We start from the raw sequence: 9,527 nt of genomic DNA, 5'->3' as shown, positions 1-9,527 counted from the left end.
CACACACACACACACACACACACACACACACACACACACTACAGCCCTTCTGCTGTGCAGGCCTGATATTTCTAGCTTTTCCTAAAGAGCCAGATAGAAACCATTCTTACGTTACCCTCCTTGGTGACTCACTGGCTCGTTATTGCATAGTGATCTGACATATTTATAGTCACTTGATCTGTGAATTCTTCAGGATGTTTGCACCTGTTAGGGCATTTTATTGGTTCATCATTGATTACATGTGTGGTGCCTAACTAAAAACCTATTTTCAGGGTCTCATAGTTGCTTTTCCTCTAGAAAGCCAAAAATTTGTTTAAGGCCTCTAGTCACAGGAAAGATACTTACTTCTGTACCCTCTGGAATTTGTGGGATGTGCATTGCCTTAATGAAGCCAGACCCATCTACTTGCATTCAACTCATGCATGATCAGCTGATCTGATCCAGAACAGTGATTTAATATGCCAATAATTTTCTAAATAAAAACAAGATTTCTAGGCGGCCCCACTCCCAGGGCATACTGAGGCAGCGACTGAGTCTGGGTATCGTGGTGAATACCTATAATCCCAGCTCTTGGGAGGCTGGCCACAGGTGGATCCCTGCAAGTCTGATCTAGTAGTGAGACCCTGTAGACCCTATAAACCCTCTACTAAAATACAAAATACAAAACAAAACAAGATGACTTTGTGTGCAAGGAAATAATGTTTTCTATTTCAAGTGTTACAAATTCTTTGTACTGTAGTTGAATTTTTGTTGTAAAAGAAATCCATTGTGTTTACAATGTGGCAGCTTGGGTGTTGTTGCAAAAATTTGGGTTTCAAGAATATTTGTGAATGCTTTATTTTTTTTCATTTTATAGATTTTCCAGTTGTATTATCATCAGATCCAGTGATACATGAGTGGGTCATTTTATGACCTATAGGCAGAGCCAACTCTTTGGTACAGGCAACTTATATAAGTAGACAGGAGAATTATTGTGTAGGGTAACTTTCTCTAATACTAACCAAGTCACTATTGTCTTTTGGCTTAATGGAATCTATAGATAGATAGATAGATAGATAGATAGATAGATAGATAGTAGATAGATAGATAGACAGACAGACAGATAGATAGATTTGGCAAGGAACCCATCCAATGACACTTGCTTTTTCCCCTTTTTGAGGATTTTGCAGAAATGTGACATTGCATTGTCCAAAATAGAGCTATTCCTTACATTGCTGTAGCTTTATTTGGGTGTTGCTTTTCTATAAAATGTTGCAACTTCCCACATTTTGTATATCTCATTTGAAATAAGGCACTTCTCCACCTTCTCCTCCTCTGCAGATGAGATCTGCTTCATAACTTTAGCTATTAGAATACGATCATGCCCCAGTGTGAGAGAGAAAAAACACTGGCTCAGTTGTGACCATGTTGCTCTCAGCATCATCTACATTCATATTGTAAGGTGGCACTCATTTAGTCAAGAAAAAATGTATTTGATACATTTGTTTGTCTTGTGGAACATCTACAGACCAAGTGCCTTGCAGCCCAAGGTTGTACTGTAGTGCCATTTGTGGAAAATGAAGGGGTGGTCTGGAAAATTATGGAGTTCCACCAACTAAATCAGAGATTTGCAAGCCAAGGGGAAATACTGATTGCACAACTACTTCTTTCACACCTCCCTTCTTAGAATTGTATTAGGTGAGAAACACTGTAGACCACTGAAATGAAAGGCAATTAGGAGCAAAGGAAGGTGTGTCCAAGAAATCTCTATGAGGGAAGCCCAGGGAGGGAGCTTGAGAAGAGTTTCTCCTTAGGAAAAAGAAGAGATTATGATGGAAATGGACTTAGGTTCTAAGTCAAAACTGTTTTACCAAGCTCACAGATAGGAAAAGCAGTTTAGGGTACCCTTCTAATGCATGGACTCTGAGCTTGAAACTCAGGGTTCAAATCCAGGTTGAGCAAGTCACCTAGCCTCTGAATTTTCTGGTTATTCAACTGCAGATGGAAAAGGCTGTAAAGACTGAATACTAAAGGATGCAAAAATGAATAAAGCAGTGCAGTATTTGGCCCATAGAAGACAAAACACTTAATAACTACTAGCTTTGATCATTTTACAATGACTTAATCATGCTCAGGGTAGACAAGCTGATGTTGGATCAATATTTTCTTGGCCAGTGCTGTGTGCAAGAAACTTGAGGATTCGAATCAAATGGCTTTTCCTACTGGCCTTGTGAAGTGGCTTGGTTCCTAACAAGGAGATGAGGGCCAGCACTCACATATTTTTACATTCTTGGTGTCCTGGTGTACATATAATTTGTTTCCCAATCTTTATTTAATTTCATAATAAGCATTTCTATCTTTAGGTAATAATGTTAATTCTTAATATTAATACCTTAATATTAATATCAAAACAGTAGCCCATTGTACAATTGTATCATCATATCCTTTACCATTGACCACTGTTGGAAATGATATGGGTTTTGATATTTTGATGTTAAAAGTCACGTGTCCAGGCACACCTCTTTTTTAATTCAATGCTGACTTTGTTCCAACCAAGTAAAGCATAGTACGCATCACCCTTACAATAAGATGAAGTAAAAGGAAAAAGAAATAAGAAAAAAATTTTAAATTATCTAACTCTACACATAGCTTTCTTCCACATCCCATCTCAGAAAAGGCAACTTAACACATGCAGACTAACACCAAAAAACAGAACAAGTGGTATAAAATTTTATCTGGCACAAGGGAAAGCTGTCTCTCCGGCTTCCTTCTGTAAACTGCTGTGTCAGCATGGCACTGCAGATAATTTTAATATCTCGGTCATCCTCCTGTTCTGTATTCTGAACACTGACTAAATCAAGGGGCCAAAGAGGCTGCAAAGCCTCATTCCTGGAGCAGTGGCAATCCACACAGACTTGTCATGAGCCGCATTCTCTCTGTGTGGCCACCAGCCAGGATAGTTCTTGTGATAGCAGGGCTAGACCAGGCAACCAGGGTCAGGAGGGGATGAGGATTGTGAAGAAAAGTATGCCTCTTAATCATTTAACTCTTCATCAATTACATGTTATACACCTGCTGCATTCTAAGCACTAGACAATGCTGGGAGTAGTAATGAATTTGTCATAAGCTTTGGCTTCTGCTCTTCATTAGAACACTGCCAGAAGTACAATAGTTGATTTAGACAGAAAAGAACATTTTAAGCCTCTTGATATTCATTGTCACATAGCTATTTAGAAACATGCCAATTTGCATGTCCCAAGTAATTGATCACACAATTAATCTTGAGTCAGCTACAATGTTTTTCAGGAGTCTACACAAGTCTAAAAACACCTCCACCCACTGGAAGAAGCAGATGGAGATGCAATTCTGAGAAAATGATTTTTCTTTTTACCCCAGGAACCCACAACTTTAGTGAATAAACCACTTCAACTCATTTAACTGGGTAAAATTATTTTAAATGATAAGAAGTGGGAATGGGAGAGAGGGAGAGAAAATAAAACCTATGCGAATGATTAACAAAGTGGAATCCTTTTATAAAACACAGGTTGTTAACCAGACCCACATGTGTAAATATCATATACTCTCCCTAGCGTAAGAACTCAAAAGAAGAAATAAAAATAGAAAGGCGTAACTCAATTAAAAGGAAAGTGAGAATTTAAGGATTAAACAATGAAGAGAGGGCAAGGAGAAAAGCTAGGAAACATGATGGGGCAAAGCCATACTTTTATATGCACAGCATGGTTAAGGCAATTATCCTGAGAATCTTCAGCAGATTTTTGAAGCTAGCAGTTAATTGGTAGGATTTTCACCCTGACTAACTATATATGCTGATACCTGTGAACTAAGCAACTGCACTGAAGATAGCAATGTGTAATAGTAGGGTCATGTTTAGAATGCCTGTCATTCTTTTCCTCTAAATACATATTGCTTGTCATGTCATACCAATTACTGCCATACTGTCTCTCAAGTAAATGTTTGTTTAAAAAAGGGGGGAGTAATAAGCAACAACAAGAGACAAAAAAAAGTCATAGAACTGTCCTGCCACAATGCTGTATATGGTTAGATTTCTAAATTTTTGTGTAAAATTATGTAATTGTTTATTCCTATTTTTAAAATATTTTTCTATTTTTAATTTTTTTTCTTCACATTCTGTAGGGATTTAAAGTTTAGCATATCAGTATTTGATGGAAAATACCTGTTACATTTTATGTCTAAAATGTTTGATATTCAGACAGATAGTGAGGTTAAGCTCAACTACCTATGTTATAGGGTAATAATATCATTAAGCTTCTCTTCTGGAGGGTTAACAACCTAAGTTTTCAGACCAAAAATTAGAGAAAAAGAGGGGCTGCAAGGACAGCCAATATTTTGGTCCTAGTCTTTCAAGGTCAGTGAGGACTCAGGACATAGGAGAACCTGTACTGTAACAACCTATTACTCAGTTGTGTCCCAAATTTTCTGATCAAGGAGATTATAGGGGCACAGAGGAAAGTGATTGATGATGTAAAGTGTGTCTAAGGAGAGTCACATGGAGAGAAAACATTCTCTCAGGCTTTCTCAGAGAGCAAATTGGCCAAACAATGGCCGTGACTAATCCACCTGGTTGACACTGACAAAGGATCTATAAACTGTGGTACAGGGTTTAAGGGTAAATCCTGAGGGGATTTGACTGACATTGTCAGACACAAAAGTTACATTTCTTGTTATATAGGTCTTGCTTTATCTTGGTCTTAACCATCCAGCAGAAAAGCATAAAAATTAGTTATAAAAAGTAAAGCCGTATTAATATGCTGAGCTGTGGAAGGCTCAAGTTAATAACTTCTGACACTGCCAGTCTTGCTGATAACCCACTACTATTATAGACTACTGGACTATATTGGAGTACTCTGCTGAATTTATGCACCTAAACTTAGGGGATTGAACTTAGGCCCTTGCACTTGTCAGGCAAGGGCTTATTCTACTGAGCCATCTCCCCAGCCCTACCTACAATATATGAATGGCAATGGAATACATATCTCTGACAAAAGTAAAAAAAGGGAATATAAATGGACCATTTTGTAGTGGAAATATATATATAAATATATATCTGTATATACAAAATAGCATAAATATACAGCTACTTTCTCTTAGTTCAATGAGAAGAAGGTTTTTAACTAATAGTGTTTAGACAAGATATCATGTCTGCATCTTGTACTATGAAAAACTACTACAAAGACAACAATATGCAATGTATTAATTATTGTAACTGTACTACTAACCTGTTTTGAAACTATCTCATTGCTACTTCTTTCTAAATAAAATTATTAAAATAAAAAACACAGGTTGTTATGTTTTGAAAGGAAACATGACTTGAGAATAAGTATTTAAAAGGTATGTGATAAAAACTGCATTAGAATGGAATTTCACATGCTTTCAATCTTACACTGGTGGGTCTGTGTTAGTAACATGCCCTGGAACTTGATCATGGGGTAAAAGGACAAACAAAGTGATGGGGTAGGACCCTTTACTGCCCAGTAATGCTACTGAACAGCAATGCAATGGGCCTTAAAAACTGATGAATGCAGAACTTGATCCACTGATTCAACTACAAGTCTTATTGCAAAGTGCACTCCAGTAAAATGGAAATATCATCAATAAAGCCATCAATTAATTCCTGTCCCATTTCTTATAAAGGAGCTACCTGCTCAAGGTTTTAAAACAACATCACTAAAAAGAATTCAAATTTTCTTTGGAGAACATTTTTTTAGTATCCTATTCTGGGATTTATCAGTAGCAAATGGGTGGAAGTCATTCCAAGCCTGGGGCAAATCATCAAAGTAGGCCTAAGGAAGAGACCCTGGCTTGGCACCTCGTGCCCTCCATGAGAGTCCATAATACAGTGCCTGAGACATCTCCTAAAAAGGAAAAAAGTATAAAATCAGATAAATCTGGTTCCAGAGGGAGACAGCCAACCAATTGCGGATACCAGGAAGGATCTCTATTTCTGGAAGGATTCCCATGTTCAAAATCTTCATCCTCTCAGGAATACTGCTACTGATGATAATAATAATAATAATAGCAGATACTGTGCGTAAGCTGGCATCATGTACTTGGTATTCTGTGAAGATTTGCATACCCAAGCTTGTTATACTCTCTCAAAAGCTACAAATAGGCTATTTTATTGTCCTATTTGCAGAGCAAAGAAGTTGAGGAGCAAAGGGGCTTGATTACTTATCCAGGGTCAAACAACTCTTATGAATAAAGGCTGAGAACACAGAAATGTCTTATGTTCCAAATTATTAACAGAGACCTGTTCAATAGTTTCACTGGAGCACGACATAAGAGTCCATTATCCAGATATGAAATATAAGTTAGGTAGTAGCATCAATAAAAATGTTCCATGCTAAATGGGAGATGTTGGCTTGCAATTTTTAAATTGCCAGAAAATCAGGACAAGAGGAATCCCAGATCTTAGGTGATGCATAAGGCTATGACCTTCTGAAGTTTAAAGCACCCTAGAGGGAAAGCCTGAGCTCCTCTTTGCAATTGTAAGCTTGACTTTGGGTTTTACAGGAATAGTCATGTACTAAGCTAGTGTTCACCAACTTTTTCACACCATGGTTCACTTTCCTGGAGACAGTCTATCCGTGGATGAAGGGAAGACATGGCTTTGACATATTGCAAACACATTATATTTATTGTGTGATTTGTTTCTGTTGTTATACTGCTTGGTTTATTTCTATTATTATTATATCAGGTTCTCATAAAAAGTGCAGCCTAGATCCCTTGTGCATACATCTCACAGTGAGGTTTTAATTCTTATAAGAACCTAAAGCCAAAGCTGATCTGACAGCTCAGGTGATGGAGAGCTGCTGTAAAGACGGGGGAAGCTTTGCTGCCTTTCCTACTGCTCACCTCCCCCTGCACTAACTGGTTCTGAAGTCAGGCCAAGGACTGGGACTGCTCCAGTCTGTGGTTTAGGAAACCACATTCTGGATGGTTTTCCTAATAAAAACCCTCTTGGTCTTAGCTGGGTTTGAATTGCTTGCTTGATCACAACGCAAAGCGTCAAAGACCTGCTGATTCATTGTTGGTACCTCCTGAAGCAAAGTTCTGTGTCAGGGGCCACAGCAAAGCCAGCCCAAATAAAAAAGGCCCATGTACCCCTTCTTATCTAGTCCTGGCTGAATTCCAGAAGAGTGCATGAACTGACCTCACTTGGAGCAGAAATCATCATTTCTTGATGGGCACAGTGAGTGAACTGCAAGCACTGCAAGTGTTTAGAAATATTTTTTTAAAATTTTATTGAGAAACAAATAGCAATGAGACAGTTTCAGAACCGATTAAAAGGACAATTTCAATAATTAATACATTGCATGTTGTTGTCTTCTTAGTGGTTATTCATAGTACAAGATGCAGACATGATATCCTGTCCACAAACACTATAAGTACAAACCTTTCTATTCATTGAATTAATATAAAGTAGCTGTATAGCTATCTTAACTATTCTGAATATATAGATACAAAATGGTCCTTCATCTATATCCCCTTTTTTTATTTAGTTTTGTCAGAGATGGGTATTCCATTGCCATTTAAATATTGTAGGTGCATGAATTCAGCAAAATAATCCAATATAGTCCAGTAGTCTATAATAGTAGTGGGTTATCCATAGGACTGGCAGTGTCGGAAGCTGTTGACTTGAGCCTTTTACAGCTCAGCCTCTCAATATGGCTTTACTTTTTATACTTCGTTTTTACACTTTTCTGCTGGATGGTTAAGACCACGATGGCAACTTCTCCCTGTCACGTCTTATGGGGAACTCTTGTTATATAGCAAAACAGAATCCTCTAAAATAAAGACTTTCTATTTTCTCTCATGGCTCTGTGTGCTGCCAGTGGATCCTAAGCATGTCTCAAGTGGGTCTGCCATGCATGTCTTATGAGATGATAGCTGGAGTTGGAATCAACTATCAGTACATTAGGCGAGAGTTTCAAGATGAGATTTCATTGACATATCTGGTATCCACCTGCCTTGGCTAGACAGCTGGAGGCTGCATGGGCAGCTCTCTCCAGGCAGCCTTTCTCTGTGGCCAGCAAGGGTTTCTCAGTATGATGGGTGATCAGACTTCTTCATGTGCAGTTGGCTTCTCCCAGAGAACATGAGCCAGTGGCAAGGGTAGGGGCACTGTTTTTAAGACCCAGCCTTAGAAGTTACACAGTGTCATTTCTACTACATTCCACAACTCATGGTGAATCAGAGGGCAAGCCCAATCCCAAAACGAAAGGACCACTACAAATGAGAATATGACCTCCAGAACACAGTCATCTTTGGAAAGTGGCTAGCACAACAAGATATCCAAATGCATGATGAGGGTACCACCTTGCTGAACTCAATGTACACCTGTGCATGTTTAGAGCTCACATGGAGATTTGCACAGGGCTTGTGCTACCTGATGGTCACTAGGACCACGTATCACCTCAAGTAGTTAACTCAAAACCACTGCACCTCTTCATTCCTGCTTCTTCCCTACCAGTCCTTATTCCTATCACCACACCAACACTGGTCCTCAATCCCACCACATTTGTATCGTTCACATGTGTAAAATTATATTTATTTCATTAATATAAGAAGTAAAGCCATGCTGCTACGTTGAGCTGTAGGGATCTCAGGTCAACAATTTCTGACATTGCCAGTCAAGCGGAAGACCCAATACTATTATGGGCTACTGGACTCTTTTTGAATATTTTACTGAGTTTACACACCTATAATATTCAAATAATGGAACACCTATAATATGCAAATAACGGAACTTGACAAAAAAGGGGATACAGATGAATGTCCATTTTGTATCTGTGTATTCAAAGTGGTTAGGATAGATATATAGTTACATTCTCTTAATGAATAGAGGGATTTGTTCTAATGGAGTTTGTAGATAGGATATCATGTCTTCATCTTGTACAGCAATTAACCACTAGGAAGAATGTATGCAATGTGTGAATTATTGCAACTGTCCTACCAATGTGATTTGAAACTGTCTCATTGCTATTTGTTTATCAATAAAATTATGGAAAAAAAACAAAAAAAGAAAAGACAAAAAATTGTATTTATTATTTTTCCCAAAACCACCTAGAAATTAATCCTTCTCTAGTTACATGTATTTGATTTTAGACTAAACGTGCTTCATGTGCTCCCCTTCTAGGCAGTCCTCTTCTCATGTGGGTCTTCTGTAAACTGTCTTCATCCAAGCTGGTTTGGTGGCTCCATCACTAAGCATTCCACCTACAGAGTGCTGTGCTTTCTCCTCACTGCTGCCTCATAAAATTTGCATTTTAAAAAAAGAAAACCCTCAAGATTGACAATAGTAAAGAGATAGAATCCTCTGGTAGCATTAATATCATTTTTTTTCTCATTTGTCATAGAAGTTTGAGGATTCAGTGCTCTTTCTTCTTTAAAATAAAGTACTTTTTATTATTGAAAACCTTAGGCATAATCCAGAGTAGAGTAGCAAAACCACCTATTCTCATTGTCCATTTTTAGCAATCACTCAGACACATGTCTACCGATCTTAT

Source organism: Octodon degus, unplaced genomic scaffold, assembly GCF_000260255.1.
Source record: "Octodon degus isolate 3935 unplaced genomic scaffold, OctDeg1.0 scaffold00073, whole genome shotgun sequence".
Lineage (NCBI taxonomy): Eukaryota > Metazoa > Chordata > Mammalia > Rodentia > Octodontidae > Octodon > Octodon degus.
The sequence above is the reverse complement of the archived record's forward strand: the minus strand, read 5'-3'. Positions refer to the sequence as shown.